This window comes from Vulpes lagopus, chromosome 11 (genome assembly GCF_018345385.1).
Source record: "Vulpes lagopus strain Blue_001 chromosome 11, ASM1834538v1, whole genome shotgun sequence".
NCBI classification, from domain to species: domain Eukaryota; kingdom Metazoa; phylum Chordata; class Mammalia; order Carnivora; family Canidae; genus Vulpes; species Vulpes lagopus.
Window position 1 is genome coordinate 2086298 of NC_054834.1, and position 19099 is coordinate 2105396.

Consider the following 19099-nt stretch of genomic DNA (forward strand, 5'->3'; position numbering starts at 1 on the left):
ACCCCTAGACCTTCGTCATCAGTCGAAGCAAATTATAAACTTCTAAATGTGCGGCTTCTCGGAGATGCCACATTTCCCTTGTATAATGAGCCTGCAGTTTGTGGCAAAGAATGACTTAAGAACAAGTGAACTCACTGTCTAAAAGGAGAATTTTTATCACTATCAATTGCTCTCTGAGTGACAGGCCTGTTATTTCGCTCAGGAGGAGAAAGAGCTAAAGTACAGAGAGCAAACCTAGAAATAAACACAGCCCGCCTGATGGCGAGGTTCTGTGTCGCCAAAGTCAAAGAGCAAGCTCCTGGGTAAGAAGCCTCATTCACTCCTGCCCCTTTTACAGTGACTTTATGACCCAGGTTAATGTGAGGGACAGCCACTGTGCCATCACGGTTGGGCCGGGCCGGGCCGGGCTGAGGAGCCGCCCTAATGTAATGCCGTCCGCGCGGGGGAGGACTTCAGAGTAGGATGGAAGATGCTGGTAACAAAGCATTTGGGTTCCACCCCATGAGCCCCCCAAAGAGGTGATATATATTACTCCATGCACGCAGACAGAGGGCCAATTGCTTCCACAGGCAGGCGTCACAGAGGAGGTGACGTTTGAGGTCAACGTCGCTGGACGCGTGGCGGTTGCCCCACAGAGTAGGAGGGCGAAACCTGGCCCTGCAGGGACCACATGGAGCGTGAGGAGAGGTAAGGGGAATTCGGTCAAAACCAGTGGCCAAGCCTGGTTAGAATGAGGGTATGAGGGGGTGGGTGGGTGCTGGGAGGGTGGCCTGGGGCAGGGCGCAGGGGGCCGGGTCACAGAGCATCCCAGCGGCCGCGGCGAGGGGAGGGAAATGCCGCACGAGGCTCTTAAGTGGTGGCTGGTGTAACCAGAACCAAGATTTAGCAAACGATTCTGGCAACAGTATGGAAGACGGGTGTATTTTGAAGACACAGAACGGCAAGAGATCCGGTGACAGGCTGCGGTAGGGACCCAGGCGAGGTGTGCCGGCGTGACCTTGAGGGGTCGTCCGCACTTCTTTCTGGCTTTGTGAAGGCAGGAGGAAGTTGAGCGAATTCTCATTTTTAAATGTTTGCCCTACTGCGAATTTCATATTGTTACCCGTTAAATTCACAGAGGCAGCAGCAGAAGGCACATTGCAGATGGTGGAGATATTTTTCACAGCTTTTACGGTGGATAACAATATACTTGACATCTTTCTCATTAGATGTGAGCTTTGCTGTATGATTACACATGCTAGGCATCTGCGATCTAAAATTATAAATGTGAAAAGCAACAGCTCAAATGTTTCAGTCAATAAATATACAGGAGACAGTCAACATGGAACAACTCCTTCATATGCTCCCTTCGAGGAAGATAGGAGTTGACATCAACAACATTTTTGGCAGTGGCTTTGCCTTCCTACTAAGGCAAGTCCCAGACTGCTAATTACCCCTGGGATTCCTATAGAAGCGAGTGGTTTCCATTAGGAAATCTCAAGGCCGAGGGCTGGCAAGGCTGGAGAGGGAATGCAGGTCTTGACTGTGGCAATGAGGGAATTTCCAAAGGGAGTCCGAGAGGGGTAGGGTTTCACTTGGCAGTCCAGGCATTACGGAGGCGTATGTAAGGTCAGTGGACAAGTCCAGTGACACCCAGGCAGCAAAAGTGCTTGTCCTCTTGCTGGAGGCCAGGCTCACCAGTGCACGTGTGTGAGCGTGTGCACCTGCACTCCCTGCTTTAGGAGAAGATGAGGATTTGTGGGTCACAACTCTCTCCTCATAGACTGTGGAAGATGAAGTCTTCCCTTTCCTCAACTGCTCTGCTCCATGGGCAGGGCCACCGAGGCTGGGGAGGACAGGCCAATGAGTGACTTCTGCCACGGGTACGGGATACAAGTGTCAGGCCTGCTGCCCACGTGCCATTTAACCACATGTACACAAACGGTACCTGCGAAGGTGCAGATTCTAACAGATTGCAGAGGATCCAAACATGAGTAATGAGAACGCGTGAAAGAATAAGTCCCCCGGGAAGAGGTTCTTTTGACATCATGGGATAAGGATGAGGCTTTTATCACACTGGGTTGGGCTGCATGTCGCAGAGAAGACATAGCATGGGGTGTTCAATGTACGATGGTGAGGGGGGTCCCAGGAGAGTCTGGATGGTGGAGCGAGGAGTGGCACGGTCATGTGCGGGGAGGCAGTCTGCATTGATGACATTCAGCAGTAGAATGGAGTGGCCACAGGACCAGACTCGCAGCAAGGATCGTCACAACCCTGTGCACAGGCACAGCCCGATTTCTGAGTCATGTTGATACAATATTTCGTCTCTTTTTGGGCACGAGAGCCATCAGGCTGCTTAGAAACCCACATTACCCAGCATCGTTGTCACATGGCGCTATGTTAGTCTGCTGGGACAGCCCTGACAAAGTTCCCCAGACCAGGCGGCCTAAAAAACATTTATTGTCTCACACTTGTGGAAGTCAGAAGTTCAAGATCCAGCTGTCAGCACAGGTGGTTCCTCCCAGGGCCTCGCCTGGCGTGTAGACGGCCGTCTTCTCCCTGTGTCCTCTCGTGGTCCTCCCTCTGTGTGTGTCTGTGTCCGGAGCTCCTCTTCCTTTAAGGTCACCGGTCAGATTGGAGCGGAGCTCAGTCGAATGACCTCATTTAAACTACCTCCTGTGCAAAAGATCCTGTTTCTGAAGACAGTCACATTCCGAGGTACTAGGGGTTGGCCCTCTAGCACAGGAATCTGTAGCCCATCGCAGGGACCTGGGACCTTCACAGGACGCCCAGTGTTTCATCTCCCAGAGTTTATTCAGGATGTCCAGGTCGTTGGGACCCTAGTTATCCTCCCTTGTGCGGAGATCTCTGGTAGTGTCCCTGTGGCTAGGACAATGCATCTGCCTCTCCTTGGCTCTCACGACCTCTGACAACCAGCCAGTAACTGAGACACGTGTTGTCCTGACCTGTAGTTAGTGCTGTGCTGGGGGCGGAAGATGGGGATGATGGAACCCCTCTTCTTCCCCTCTGCACATTCACATGAAAATTCGAGCATCTCAAAGAGAAGGAGTGGGGTCTCCCAGACAGGGGGGTGTTAAAAGCAGCACAGGCATGTGCCTCCAACCTGACCTCGCTCACTTGCGTCTCTCACCCCATCTGGCCCAGCAGGAGGAAAGTCTAGCTCCTCCCTTTTGCCGTTGCATTCCTCCTAAGTCAGAGAATAGCAGTGGTGAGATCCTAACAGCCTTTACAGCACATTTTTAATGGCTTAAGGTTTCTGCTTATGAGTGGCTCCACCTTTATCTTGTGGTTGGCTCCCCGAGGCAGGGCTTAATTTAGCCTATGACCAAACGGGTAATCTTGGGTTTGTCAGCCACTGAGGTCTCAACTGGAGACTGGATTGTGCAGCCCCATTTTGTCCCCTAATCCACCTCTCAAGGGAGCCCCATACTTTTCATAAGCAAGTTAATAATGTGCTATGCTTTTTCTCAGATCGGTGAGACCTCAAGAAGGTAAGAAGGAAAAGGGGTGGAAGTTACTCACCGAAGTCCACATTGAGTCTCCAACCATTCCGTATTTTATAAGTTGTGAGGATTAAAATAAATGACAGATGTCTAGCACCCTTAACATGTCGAAGCGCAAGGTTGATGTTCAGCCGTCAGGCCTTCCGTCTGTCCTGTCCAAGGAGACCCCTTTAGGTCCTGCTAACATCTTTGTTCAGGGCCTGCCCAGCGCCAGGAAGTGCTAGCTCAGAGGAAGAAGAGAGTCTTGGCCTTGAAACCCCAGATGTGGTTGTCAGGAGGCCACCTGGGGTGGGACTCCAGCGTGGGTGCCGTGCCCAAAATGCGTGGCACCGAACACACGGAGGATGGAGCTGAGAGACTGGGAGGAACGAGGCTCTTTCACTTCCCCACGTGCTCACCTGTCGGTTGTCTACACAGCAGTACAGCGGTCCCACCGCATTGCCAGTTGCAGCATGTCTTTTCCCACCAAAAATTCTCTGACGGCATCCGTTCATCTTGAGGTGAGCAAAAGTCTTTACAGTGGCCCATAAATCCCTTCCTGACCTCACACACTTTGACTCTCAGCCCTTGCCCCTCACGTTGCTATTCTCTACTGTGCCCGGCCAGCTCCCCTGCTTAGCTTCCCTCATCTTCTGATTTCCCCGTCAATAAGGCCTACTTGCTTACTGCCCCTGCGCCTTTACTCAAATGTCATCTTCTTGGCAACCTTCTCTGTTCCCATTTCCTGTTTTATTTTTCACCAGAGTACTTATCACCCGCTGACATACCCTATATTCTATTTTGATATATTTTTCATTTTGTTTTTGTAATTTCTTCCACCATGAAAATAAATTCCTTGAGAGTAAGGGTTTATTTTTTTTAAACTTTTTATCCATTTTATTGCTATATCCTTAGTATTCCTGGCACATAGTCAGCAACCAAAATATTAGAATTAGTTCGATGAATCCATGTTCTGAGATGGTAGAAGCTGTTAGTCCCGACCTGCTCTATCCCATCCAACTACAGATAGGAAAGACCTTCAGTCTAATTCTAACTGCAGCCAAGCTAATTGCAATCAAGCCTATGAAGTTTATCTGAGCTCCACCCTCATGTACATTGTCTCCATTATAGCAAGAAGTGGTCTCTAGGTAGGAGAAATATAAGCCAGTTACTAGGAAACCATAATGGTGATCGTTATATTAATACGGTGTCAGGAAACCAACAATTCAATGTACTCATGGGCTAGGGTTGAGAATAAATGTGAGGGATATAAGGTCCATCAAGAGATCCCCGAATACACATTTCTGGAAAAGAAAATTTGCAAAATGAAAACTGGCAGCATCATGGAAGCAAGACCCAGAGAGAAAAGCCATAACCTTGCTGTAGGACAAAAAGTTCTTGGACATCAGTAAAAAGAACCATGAAATACCATATGATTTCACTCACATGTGGAATTTAGGAAACAAAGTAGATGAACATAGGGGAAGGGAAGGAAAAATAAAATAATATTAAAAGCAGAGAGGGAGGCAAATTAAAGAGACTCTTTTTTTTTCTTTTTAAGATTTTATTTATTTATTCATGAGAGACACAGAGAGAGACAGAGACACAGGCAGAGGGAGAAGCAGGCTCCATGCAGGGAGCCCAATGTGGGACTTGATCCCGGGTCTCCAGGATCACACCCTGGGCCTAAGGCAGACGCTCAACCACTGAGCTCCCCAGGGATCCCTGAAAGAGAGTCTTAACTCTAGGACACACAGGGTGTGTGTTTTTTTTCACATTGTCATTAATAATTTATTTATCCGTTCCAGGGACCCCGACATCATTTAAAAACCAGAATTGCAAAGCACTCCATCAGCAAAAGCACATAAAACCCCCACAATTAGTATCATAAGACAGCTCTTACTCTGAGAAAAAGTTTATCTCACGTTTTGTTACAAAGGCACAGAAGTCATCTGAGACCACAGTACCATGCCCTGTGAATGTGCAATTCCATAGTCCTCGCAGTCTTCGAGACCCATAAGTTATGGATTCTTTCTATAAATAATAATTAAAAGAAACACGGGACCATAAAACCAACATAGCCATAATAAAAGGGACCTGAAACTTCCCGCCAGGGCAGCTGTGTGTTAAGCAGGGTTGCTGGAGGGAAGGTGGGGGCATGGGGTAACTGGATGATGGTCAGTAAGGAGGGCACGTGATGGAATGAGCACTGGGTATTATATGCAACTGATGAATCATTAAACTCTACCCCTGAAACTAATGAAACTATATGTTAATTGAATTTAAATAAAAAAAATTAAAAAAGACCTGTGAACAAGGGGCTACTTGGTAGCATTAAAACAATGTCCCTCAGACGGAGCATGTGTAGCATATGTATGTGATGTGTGTGAAGGAAATTTTCACAATGACTTAACCAGTGCACAGAGAAAACAAAGAATGAGTCTGTTTTTTGACACTATGCTCATGTTTTCAGCACAAAGCCTGGCACATCATAGATAATTGATATTTATTAAATAAGTAGATGTTAAAAATAAGACTCTACCATTCATATAGAAATTCTCAGTGAGCTAGCAATACGGGAGAACTTCCTCAACTTGGTAAAGAATATCTACCAAAAAAACCTACAGCTAAAAACAACCACCACCACAATAAAACTCAGGGGTTTCTCACTAAGATGAGGTATGAAACAAGGGTTTCCTTTCTCCCCACTCCTTTTCAACTTTGTACTGGAAATCCTAGCTAATGCAGTAAGACAAGAAAAGGAAATAAAAGATACACAGATTGGGAGGAAAAACATAAAACAGTCTTTGTTCATAGATGATATGATTGTCTATGTAGAAAATCTGAAAGAATCAACAACAGCAAAAACCTTTTGGAACTAATAAGTGATTATAGCAAAGTTGCAGGATGCAAGGTTAATATACAAAAGTCAATTACTTTCTTATACACCAGCAATAAACAAGTAAAATTTGAAATTAAAAACACAATGCGGGAATCTCTGGGTGGCTTAGAGGTTTAGCGCCTGCCTTTGGCCCAGGGCATGATCCTGGAGACCTGGAATTGAGCCCCCCATCGGGCTCCCTGCATGGAGCCTGCTTCTCCCTCTGCCTGTGTCTCTGCCTCTCTCTCTCTCTCTCTCTGTGTCTTTCATGAATAAATAAATAAAATCCCGAAAAAATAAATAAAATAAATAAAATAAAAACACAATGCCATCCGTACTAGCACCCCCAAATAAAATACTTAGGTATAAATCTAACAAAACATGTATAAGATCTATACAAGGAAAAATATAAAATTCTGATGGATAAAACCAAAAAATTAAATAAAGATATATTTATGTTTTTGGATAGGGAGACTCAATACTGTTAAGATATCACCTCTTCCCAACTTGGTCTATAGGTTCAGTACAATCCCAATCAAAATCCCAGCAAGTTATTTGGTAGATATAAACAAACCGATTCTAAAATTTGTATGGAGAGGTATAGTGTGTGGTAAGGTTTACATGGAGTGGTAGAAGGCCCAGACTTGCCCAAACAATAAAACATAAAGCTACAGTAATCAAGATAGTATGATATTGGCAAAAGATTAGACAAATAATACATCAGTGGAACAGAATAGAGAGCCCAGAAGTAGACCCATAGAAATAAAGTCAACTGGTCTACGGCAACTCAGTGGAGCCAAGATAGTCTTATCAACAAATGATTCTGGAACAACTGGACATCCATGTGCCAAAAAAAAAAAAAAAATGAATCTAGACACAGACTTTTTATCTTTCACAAAAAATAACTCAAAATGGATCACAGACCTAAATGTGAAATGCAGAACCGTCAAACTTGAAGATGACAAAGGGGAAAATCTTCCTGACCTTGGGTCCAGCAGTGACTTTTAGACACGGTGCCAAAGACATGGTCCATGAAAGAAATAATGGATAAGCTAGACTTTATTAAAATAAAAAAAAATTCTGCTTGTGAAAGACAGGGTCAAGAGAAAGAGATGAGCCACAGACTGGAAGGAGTATTTGCAAAAGACAGTCGTCTGATAGCAAAATATACAAGGAACTCTGAAAACTCACCAATAAGAAAACAAACCATTCAATTTTAAAAAATGGGCCAAAGACCTTAACAGACACCTCACTGAAGAAGATATACAGGTGGCAAAAGAGAATAGGGAAGGATGCTCCACAGCATGTGGCATCGGGGAAAGGCAAATTAAAACCACGGCGAGATACCGTCACACACCTAGTAGGGTGGCCCAAATCCGGAACGCGGCAGCACCAAATGCTGGCGGGGATCGGAGCAGCAGTTTCTCACAAAACTAAACATATCATGTGACCAAGCGATTGGTTGTGTATTTATCCCCAAAATTCAAAAACTTATGTCTACACAGAAATCTGCACAAGGATGTTAATAGCAGCTCTATTCAAAATCACCAAAACTGAGACCCCCCCCCATGTCCTTCAGCAGGTGAATGAATAATAAATTGTGGACTATCCAGACAATGAAATACTATGCATCTCTGAAAAGAAATAAGCTGTTAAGCCGTGGAAAGACACAAAGGAACTTTAAGTGGACATGGCCAAGGGAAAGAAGCCAGTCTGAAAGGGCTACGTGCTGTATGACTCCAAGTATATTCTGGAAAAGGCAAAACGAGGGAGACAGTAGGGAGATGTAGTGGAGATTCAGTGGTGAGGGGGGATGAAGAGGGGAGACACAGAGGGTTTTTAGGGCAGCGAAGCCGGTCCGTATGATACCATGATGATGGTATGAACCTGTGGAATGTGCACCACCACGGGTGAACCCTACCATGAACCATGGACTTTGCTCAGTGGGTATCCATTCTTACTGTGTCCTTTTTTTTTTTTTAATAAATTTTTTTTTGATTGGTGTTCAATTTGTCAACATACAGAGTAACACCCAGTGCTCATCCCATCAATTACTGTGCCCTTTGAAGAAGATAAAGGACACAGGTATGTAATATGACTCCTTCATTTCCTCCTTTCAAGCAAGAGCAAGACAGAGAAGAAAGAGGTGGAGCTTATCTTGTTGGGTGGAAGTTGGGAGTGGGTCAGGCTTGATTTCTTCTGGAAGCAAGAGTTGGGTATGGAGTTCCTTCCAAGGATACTGAGCCCTAAAGAAACGAGCCAAGCTGGAGCCTACCGGAGACAGGGCCAAGTTCAAGATACGGATGGGCAGGATCAGGTTTGTGCTCAATGCCAGGAGCCCGGACACACATTAAAGTTTAGTGAGGAGCTCAGAGCTGAAGTAGAAAGAGAGGCAAAAAGGACCCATGTTAGGGACAGAAAGGACACAGGTGGGGGAGCCGGTCCTGACCTTTTACCTGGAATGCCATCTCCTCCTGGCTCCTCGCTGCTCTGGGCATGAGTCACACTCACTCCATGAGACGGGTGACCCTACAGGACATTATGCTGAGTGGAATAAGTCGTTTGCACAAGGAGAAATGCCACATGAGCCCACTTCCACGAGGAATCTAAAATAGTCAGAATCAAAATAAATAAATAAATAAATAAATAAATAAATAAATAAATAAATAAAAATAGATAGATAAAAAATAAAAAATAAAATAAAAAAATAAAATAGTCAAACTCATCGACACAGAGAGAAGAGTGCTTGCCAGCGGCTGGGAAGGGACGACGGGAAGGCGCTGTTTGAAGTCTCAGTTATGCAAGATGAATAGATGTCACATTAACTGCTCTTAGTGTGATTTAAAAAAAAAAAAAAAAAAGAACCACTTAAAAGGTCAAGGATAGGGCTCCTGAGTAACGAGAATGGCGAGGCAGCCCGAGGAATTCTAGTGAGCTCAGATTTAAATAGCACATGAATAAAAGATAGAAAAATGGCATCAGGTCCCACGGGGAATAAGAGAGAAGCGTGAGCTTATAAGAACAGCGTCAGGGAGACCAAGGCCTAATGTGTCAGAAATTCCTGAAAGCAGCCAAAGAGCTGGGCCAGAACAATGAGGAGGAAGTAGGCCTGGGCCGGGCCGGGGGAGCTGTTAGGGTGGGGTGGGTGGCAAAGAGCAGCAGACACACCATAGGATGACAGGGTAAAGACACCTCTTTGGGCCTACCTCAAAAAGAACATTCTAGCGCCCGCACGAAGCCGGATGGGAGTCAAAGAGGACCGGGAGTACCTGCCTCCCCAGACGTTGCCATCAGAAGTTTCCTTTCGTAGGTTTTTAATTATTATTATTACTTTTTAAATTTAAATTCAATTTGCCAACATATAGTATGACACCCAGTGTGCATCCCATCAAGCGCCCTCCTCAGTGCCCGTCCCCTGTCCCCCTGTCCCCCCACCCACCTCCCTTTCTACAATCCGTTGTTCGTTCCCCCAAGTTAGGAGTCTCTCGTGTTGGGTCACCCTCTCTAGTTTTCCCCACTCAGTTCCCCCTCTTTCCCCTTAGAGTCCCTCTCACTATTTCTTATATTCCCCGTATGAGTGAGACCATCTGATGATTGTCCTTCTCCGACTGACGTACTTCACTCAGCATCCTACCCTCCAGGTCCATCCACGTCGAAGCAAATGGCGGGTGTTCATCTTTTCTGCCTTCCGTCAATTTTGTTTGACCTGGATGGAACCTCTAATTAAAAGCAGGGACCAAGAATTTTTAAATTTGCGTCTTTTTCCTGCTTGATCAAAAAATTATAAAACCTGGAATGAGGAAGAAAAGTCCGGGTCCACTGGGGACATGTGGCCACCCCAGCAGACGCTGTCCTCTCAGACGTATTTATTCTGGTTTTTAATCGCAACATTTTTTATTACGGAAAAGATTGAGCGTACAGAAATGTTGAAGTTTATGGTAACGAATGCTTGTGTATTCGCCGCTCAGATTCAACAGTTCAGAAGAATTTGGTACATTTGCTTTCTTCATTTATATATGTGTGTGAGAGTTCGTGTGCGCGCGTGTGTGTTCAAACATCTTTTTCTGAACCGTCTGAAAGTAGATTTGCAGACATGAAAGCACTTCCTCCCGGAGCACCTCAGCCTGCATCTTCTGAGGACAGTGGCCATCTCCCATTTGTCCACTATACGGCCAACTAACACAGGAAAACTGATGATAATCCCTACATAGGATCTAACATCCGGTCCACGGGAAAATTTCCAATCGTCAAATGCCTTTTTTTTTTCTTTCAAGATTTTATTTATTTGAGAGAGAGAGAGAGAGGATCTCACACTGATTCCCCGCTGAGCACGGAGCCCAGTGAGGGGCTCGATCCCAGGACCCTGTGATCATGACCTGAGCTGAAATCAGGAGTCAGATGCTTAACGGACGAAGCCACCCAGGTGCCCCACCTCTGAGATGTCCTTTACGGTTATTTCGATCAGTTGTTCAATAAGTGAACTAAATCTACTGGGGGGGGGGGTCTTGCTACCTGGTCTGGCCACGAACTGGGGAGATGTCGGACCTATTCACTAAAGGCCTTGTAGGAGGAAGCACAGGTCTGAGGACGAAGGCGATGAGCTCTGTTTTATTAACTTTGGCTCCGGGCCTGGGGTGAAGGAGCAGCCTGTGCTACAGATACGCATTTGGGAACTATCAACACGGTCGAGGCGGAGATGTCGGGGTGCATGGGATCACTGAGGGGCCACAGGATCACTGTCACCGTCATCCCTATTTCTTGAGAAACCACAATCTGCTCAGCAGTTCGCTGGGCACTTTTTACTGTAACTTCATTGTCTTACGGCGACCTTGCATCCTTGACTCCACGTTTCTGAGAAGGGAGCGGTCTCGGGGTGGCCCCGTCGCTGCTCGGGTGTGAGGGGTGAGAGGAGCCGTGACTCGCAGGGGCCTGTCATGCACCTGTGTCTGACGGCTCCGTAGGCGGGGGTGACAGGGATGGGGGGTCGGGCCAGAGGCCATGAATGCCGAGCACAGGCGGGGGGACGATGCAGTCAGGGAGCCGGAGAAGAAAGGCCCAGAGATGATCCAGAAGGAAGTGAAGTCAGGGAAGCCAAAGGAGGACAAGGTCAAGCAAGAGGCCGCGGGAGCTACACGTTCATCCCCGTGTTCTCTCAACGGCCGCTGGGGACCTGCGCTGCCCACGCGCTGCGAGCGCCCTACGCCCCGTCGTGAACCTTGACGTTGGGTTTGGCCCAGCTCCGACTTCCACACTCAGGTTTGGGCAGAGAAGCTGGTCAGCGGGAGGCAGAGATGTGGACGGGTTGGCTACACCCCAAGGAGCCTGCCAGCCGGGTGGGGAGGCGGGAGGGAGAGCGCCTGCGGGGTGCTCGTCAGGAGGGAGGGTGCAGTGTGGGTGTCTGGGACCCTCTGACACGTGGTGCTGGACACGTCCTGGGGTGGGGTCAGGTTTCCGGGTGGGGCTGGGCGGGCCCGGCAGGGACGAGGTGATGCACAGGGCGAGGGCCTCAGCGGGCCACCTGGCGGGCAGGGCTCCAGGTGCAGAGGAGGGATGTGCGTGGTTACCACGGGTCAGGGGCGGTGGGGAGGGCAGCAGCCCCTGACCTGCCTGCTGATTTCCTGTTACCAAGTCCTCTATGGTAGAAATGTTCTTCCTGGTTCTATTTGGCCTCCCTTATTTTGCTTTGAAAATACTACCTTAGGGCAGCCCGGGTGGCCCAGCGGTTTAGCGCCGCCTTCAGCCCAGGGTGTGACCCCGGGGTCCCGGGATCGAGTCCCACGTCGGGCTCCCTGCATGGAGCCTGCTTCTCCCTCTGCCTGGGTCTCTGCCTCTCTCTCTCCCTCTGTGTCTCTCATGAATAAATAAATAAAATTAAAAAAAAAGAGAAAATACTACCTTAAATACTATTTTTTAAATCGGAGAGAGAAAAAAAAGAGTTAGACCATAAAATAATCCCACAGGTTTGATTTATTTTGGTGCATTTATTCACAAATTGTCACTTTTTAGGAACCTGAGCTTAATGTTGTGTCACTTAAAAAGGGTGCCTTCAATTTCTCCATCTGATGTTGAAAATTTTGCATGTTTTTGGTTATGGAGAAGGCTCCAGCACTACATCCCTAGACCATCTACTTCCTTTCCTGGATGAGTGTCACCTGTCGGTCATTGGCTGACATTGGGAGGATGGACGGGCCACACAGCTCCCATGTCCTGATGAGGCCAGTGGTACAGGGTCCATACTCAGTGGTGCCACCCCACTGCTTCTGGTATTTGCACCCAGAAGTCACCTCACCTGTCCTTTGGGTTTGCTCCCAACAGCCTGTGTATGACTCTCTGGGGGCCCTTGCATGCTAGACTGTATGGGTCTGACCACAGGACGGGGGTCCTGACCCCAGGACAGGGGTCCATCCACCTGAGAAGGTGGTAGGAAGGTGTCCCGCGGGATGTCAAGCTTTGGAAATAGACTCCCTTCAATTGATGGGCCCAGGATTCTTGGAAAGGCTTCCTGTAGCCCCAGGAAACACCGAGGTGGAGAGAAAGGCCAGATGGAGTGAGGGTGAGGGTGGGGGTGGAATGATGTGCTTCTAAGACTCGGAGCAAGGGGCGCCTGGGTGGCTCAGTCTGTTAAGCACCTAACTCGGTTTTGGCTCAGGTCACGATCTTTGTGTGGGGAGATGGAGGCCTGCATCAGGCTCCTCGCTCAGCGCGGAGTCTGCTTCTCCCGCTCCCTTCCCCCTCCCCCAGCTTGCATACTCTGTCCCTCCTTCAAATAAATACATCAATCTTTAAAAAAAAAAAAAAAAAGGACTGCAACAAGCCGAGCTATTTGCTGCATGATGATTTCTGCTCTTAAAAAAATGCTGATTTCAGAGTTCAGTCTAAAAGCTCAACACATACTTATGGTTGTCTTGTTACAGGCCAAGTAGCAGGATAAGAACTTTATAAAATATCCCACTGAAGAGCTCCTCAAAACACTGATGGCAAGAGCTGGGTGCTGCCTTCTACCTTCGGGAGGAGGGGGTGAGGCTTGCAAAAGCGGAGTGGCACGCTCCGCCTGGCGGAGCTGGGGAGGGAGGGAGAGCACCGCAAGTATTGCTTGTATTCACCCCAGTGCACCTGGGCACCACGTTGCTCGAGGTTCACCCGAAGCAGAACATTCAGCGATCGTCCTAGGAGCTGGTATTACAGGGAAAGAAAGAAAGGAAAAAAAAAAGAGAGAGAGAGAGAGAGAAAGAGAAAGACAAAAAAAATTTAAAATTCTTTTGCCTCGGATAACTTTTATAACGAAAACAAGACCAGCCCCTTTGCAGACCTTCAGCTGGACACCCGTTGAGATAACACAGGCAAGCAGAGCCGGCAGGTATGAGCTGAAACATAAACCATAGAAGACATCACACCCGAGTCCTGGCGATCGTCGTGCTGTGGGGAACAGGCCTCAGGGATGACCCCAAATCTCTCTGCACGGCGATGTTTACGGGATACGGTTTACAAGCTGGAATCGACCCAGACACCGGCCGTGAGTAATGGACGGGGGCGCAGCGCTTTCTAGTCTACAAAATGCGTTCACCCCCCCACACACACACGTCCCAGAGCCTTCAGGCTTCTATAATGAGACGCTGCAGGCCGAAGGGCGTGTGCAACCGGCATCGACGTCTCCCAGCCCCGGAGGCCGCCAAGCCCAGGTTGGGGTGCTGGCACGATGGCGTGCTCCCTCCCTGGTTTGCTGGTGGCAGCCTCCTGGTTGTCCCCTCATTTGACAGAAAGAGAGAGAGAGGGAGGGAGGGAGGGCACCGGCTGACTGGTGACTGAGAGGGGCACAGTCCCACCGTGGCCTCCACCCTCACGACCCCGCCTAACCCTGCTTAGGTCCCACCTCCAACAAGACGCCCCCCGGGAGTTGGACCTTACAACCCCCCTGAAGGGGGGCTCAGGCACTTGGTCCTCAGCTCCATCGCTGGGCCCGCCCCTCATCAGGCCCCCGTCAGGTGTAGGTCAAGGATGAGCGTGTCCCCTCCTGGTCTCAGACCCGACGCGACTCCACGACGGGGACCCAGCGTGGGCGTGTGGGGTGCACACTTGTTCCTGACGGCCTGAGGGGCTCTCTGGACCTTCCATGATTTGGTGCCCGCCGCCCACCCCAGTGCCCCGGCCCTACCCGTCAGCATGGGCTCTGCTGACACCTGCTGAGTGTGGCCCACGGCACCCCTGGGCATCACAGGGATTTGTGTCCTTACACATTCTTTCCTTTGCCTGTGCCACGCAGCGCCTGGCTACTCATCCCTGTAACGCCTGCCCTGGGGGCATCATCCCCTGGGTGGGGGCTCCTGCAAGGCCGCCGTGAGATAGCAGAGTCTGGCTCCCCGATCCCCCACCCACTCCACCGTGGGTTCCGGCTCCCACGGGGCTCCGGGGTCTCCGTCCGTCTCGGATCCCCCCACGGCACTCCCCGGCTCCATCCTCCTGCCGTCCCTGCCTTCCCATAGGAGCCCTCGGGGCACTCACAGGTTCGTCCTTTCACACGTCACCCCCACTCACAGCTCCACGAGATCCCGGCATCCACAGCATCCCCGCGCCTCGTCACCTACGGCCAAGTTCAAAACCCAACGGATCCGTGTGCCTCCCGCTCTGTTTCTGCAGCTGCCCCGATGCGAGAAAAGTGATGGAAACTTTCTGGGCCTTGGTCTCCTCCAGGGTGGACTTTCATGAGGTTGGCAGCAGCCCTGGCGGCGGCGGCGGCGGCGGGTAATTTTTTAAAGACTTCATTTATTTATCTTAGAGAGCGAGTGAGCAGGAAAAGAGCAGAGGGCGAGGGAGACGGTCGCCAGCCGACTCCGCGAGGAGGACAGAGCCTGACGCGGGGCCTGATCTCATGACCTTGAGGTCACGACCTGGGCCAAAAGCCAAGAGAAGGATGCGTGACTCCTGGAGCCCCCCAGGCACCTGTCAGGATGTTGTTTTAAGGGAAAACTTAGATAAGAGTGTTCAGATGCCCTAAGTCTGGCCTGTTGCCAGCCAGCCAGCCTTCCTCCCCGCTGGGTTTCAAGTGTTTGATTTTACTCTGCGGCCCGGCCTCACCTCTGTCACCTGACGGGAGGCACGTGCCTGGGGAGGGGGGAAGTCCCACGGCGGAGTTTTCCGGCCGACCCCCGCGTGTCCGTCATTGACGGGGACTGTCTGGCGAGCAAGCACGGATGCTCCCGAGGGAAGGGCAGTGAGCACCGCGTAGGTGAGCCCCACGGGAGGCAAGCAGGAGGCTGCTTCAGTCACCTGCTTGCCTCTCCCGGCCCGTAGGTGTGGGTCAGTCTGCTTCCACGCAGCCCCAGGTCCCCAACCCGGAGGGCCCCGCACACCTTCCCCGCTGCCTCCGCCCGGGGGACAAGTTGGGACAACTCCAACTGTGTGGCACTGAAGCCAAACATGTAAACCTGGACCCGAGCCCGGGGGCGCCTGGGTGGCTCAGGCGGTTGGGCGTCCGAGCCTTGGTCTCAGCCCAGGCCTTGCTCTCAGGGTCGTGAATTCAAGCCCCACGTGGGCTGCACGCTGGGTGGGAAGCCTGCTTAAAAACACCTGTGCACGACCCGGGAAGAGGCACCCCCGACACATCCATCCGTGTGTCCTTATCACACAACACATCCATCCCTACCCCGGGTGCTGAAGGAACAAGCACAAATAAGAGGTGTCCCCCCTCCCCGCCCATGGACGGGATGGCCTGCGGGGTGTGTGGACGGGTCGGTCCTGTCGGAGCCTGTGATCCGAGGGTGCGGGCCCAGAGCTGGGTGCCCAGCTAGCTGCGGTCCTGGCCCCTAGAGGAGGTGATAGTAAAGCCGGACACTGTCATTTCTGAGGTGGCACGAGGGGCCAGAATGCTTGACAGGATCCCTGGCGTCGGAAGACAGCGGGTCCCCCAGGGCAGGAGGCCAAGGCTGCGGCCAGGTGACCTCGGGAAGGCAGGAGCAGGGGCGCCGGGCGGGTGTGTGCAAGCCTGAGAACCAGGTCTAGCCGCGAACCTCAAAAGTGTCCTGGGGAGGCCCCCTCCGCGCTCTCCCCTTTGGCACCCGTGGCAAGAACCTGACGCATCAGGGCTCAGGTGCCGACCCGGCTTCTGAATCCAATTCTCCCGCCGCTACTAGAGCCGGGTGCCCAGCTGCGGGACTGGGACCGGGGCCGGGGCCCAGCCAGGGTGGCGAGTGGGGAGGAGCCTCTGGGCCGGCAGCGGGCTCCATGGGGCCGGAAGGGAGCGATCCCGAAGGCGGGAGCAAGGCTGCAGCCGCGCCCCCGAGAAGGTCATCGGGTTTGGTCGTGCAGTGTGGCAGGTGCACAGACACCCCGGCCCCGGCGCTGCCCCCAGCCTCCTGGGCTTGCTTCCAGGAGCAGACGGCCGCTTCCCATGATGCTCAGAGCAGCCCTGCTCCCCTGCCTCCGGCCCCAGTTGGCAGCCGTCTCCTTCTGACCTCCGGTCCTGGTTCAAGCACAAGGTCCAGCCTAGTCCTTGGACCCGATGGCCTGTCTGCCCGGATTCCGAGGGCTGCTGCACCTCCCGAGGCCCGCCGTCAGGGGCTGAGGCAGAGGGGGCCCTGAGTTCATGTCACCAGCCCCTCCCTGCTGGGCCCTGCCTCGCTGGCCGCCCCACAGGAGATCCTGCCGTAACATACCTGTCGCCCGTGGCTCCCATACTCCGTCACCGGCCAGCCTGGGTTTCTCCTCCAGGGAGAGGCAGCACCGTCCCCTGCATGGGGACCCTCCACCCTGGAGGGCCAGCTCTCGCTCTAGGTCACGTCTTGCATGTCACCCACTTGCACCCGGCCGCTGCCCCCGGTCGGTGGAAGGCAGGATGAGCTCCCAGTAAAGCCGCCTCGTGCCCTGGCTGCAATTGAGCAGCACATACTCACCCCCAGATGGGGGAAACAAAGGAGGCATTTCTAGAAGGCCTGACTTGTGCAAAACAACCACTTTATGATGCTCATGAATTTATGGGCCAGAAATCCATAAAGGGCAGGGGTAGGGGGCAGGCCCTCCTCTGCTTCTCAGTGACGTGACGGGAGAGCCTCAGCGGGGAGATCTGGAATGACAGGGATGCTCAAGTAGTCGGCCTGGAGGGTCTCTTCCCCGGTGGCCCCCTAGCTCGCCTGTGGCCAGCCAGCTCTAGGAGAGCCAAAGGTGGACTCCTCAGAGGGCAGCACCCCCCCTTGGTCCCCGCAGCCTCCCTAGGGGACCCAGGCTGCTCAGAGCACACAGCTGGCTCTGGGAGGCACGTCCACGAGGGCTCCCTGGAGGGAGCATCCCAGAGAGCAGCGTGGACCTCCCCGGCCAGGCCTGAGAAGCCACCTGACACTGGTGGCAGCGACCAGCATCCACAGGTGCAAGGGGAGCTTGACCCAGGCCCCACTGCAATGAGGAGAGCCCCCAGGCGACACGGGAGGGCGGTGTTCGGGGTCACAAACACTGTTAAGCCATCTTTGGGAAACATGATCTACTGTGCCCCGGACCTAAGAGTTTTTCTCCTGAGTTCAGCCCAGGAAGGACCAAGACCCAGGGCGGGGTCTTCCCTGGCGGTGGGGAGAAAGGACACACATACTCGGCTGCCTCCACCAGCCACGAGGACGGCTCGGCTGCTCTTCCCGATGCCCCTTTCTGATTCTCCCAACTAGAAGGTTCTGCAAACCCGCCCTGCCATCTTCCTGCTAGGGAGACACGCAAGGGCCTAGCGCCCGGTCAGAGTCCCCTCTGTCCCTCTGCCCCCGGCAGGGCCAGGATATGTGTGTGTGTGTAGGGGGTGGTTGTGGCTGAGGTGACCAAGGAATGGGACAGGGCCTTGAGGTTAAAATGTCAAGTGTGCCTCCCCCTCTGCCAGCGATCCGGGTCGGAGCTCCGACCTGGTCACCTGGGGCGCCCGGGGGCACACGGGACTGAGGGGCCCCGGGGAGCCACGACCAGCTGCCGACGTCGGGACTTGTCGGCTCTGGGAAAAGACAACAAGGCCTTGTGTTTGGATCCAGAATTGGACGCTCCCCTTCTGGAAATCTCCATTTCAGGGGAGATCCGCGTGATCCGTCTTTGGGCTGGACTTCTTCCACTTGCTCCCCCGCCCCCCAGATCCGCCGGCCGCCCTCCCACCCAGCGTGCCGGGAGGCTGCAGAGGACGGGCCGCCTCAGCAGAGCTTCCTGCCACCAGGTTCCTGGCTGGTTGGCGCCTGCCCGAGATCAGAGGGGGGAGCGTGAAGCCGCCCATTTCTCCTCTGCTTCCTCCCTTTGGCGCCGTCCTACGCTGGCTCGGTTTGGAGGTACGTTGGTGCCATATGCTGCTGACGCAGGAAAGCAGACCCCTGCGGCCACACGCAGGCCAGACCCAAGATCGGGGCACGGGAACGTCTCCTCCAGGGCCGAGCCGTGAGCAGAATGTGCTGTTCACCTCCTATGGTGAGAGGCGAGTTCGGGGGTACAGACGTGTGTGGACCCCAGGACCGTGGCACATAGATGAGCGGGGAAGGAGCGAGACTGGAAGGCGGGGGTCTAGGCAAGCCGCAGTGCACGCCCGTCTGCACGCCCCAGTGAGGCGCTCGACAGCAGGTGCACAGGAGGCCTCGCCCTGGGGTGCCAGCCGGGCTCCCTCCTTGGCCACCCTGGATGGGGTGGCCGTGGGACCACAGCAGCTCTGCCCGAGCCCTCTCCTAACGCCCCCCAGAGTCTTAACCAGCTCCGCGGCTAAAGCCGAGTGCCCCATGAGCGCAGCCGTGCTCAC

At 52.2% G+C, this 19099-nt stretch overlaps 1 long non-coding RNA gene across 3 annotated transcripts; it reads right to left on the reverse strand.

Annotated features, from left to right (window-relative positions):
* Positions 1 to 12326: 12326 nt before the first annotated feature.
* LOC121501485 lies at positions 12327 to 17186 on the reverse strand. 3 transcript variants are annotated; one of them, XR_005990616.1, is made up of 4 exons: positions 15436 to 17186; positions 14863 to 15248; positions 13673 to 13852; positions 12327 to 13536 (listed from the first exon to the last, which is right to left on the reverse strand). It is a non-coding gene; the product is annotated as an uncharacterized LOC121501485 (long non-coding RNA). The 3 variants fall into 3 exon arrangements; XR_005990614.1 differs by lacking the exon at positions 15436 to 17186 and having other exon boundaries at positions 14896 to 15409; XR_005990615.1 differs by lacking the exon at positions 15436 to 17186 and having other exon boundaries at positions 14863 to 15409.
* Positions 17187 to 19099: the final 1913 nt, after the last annotated feature.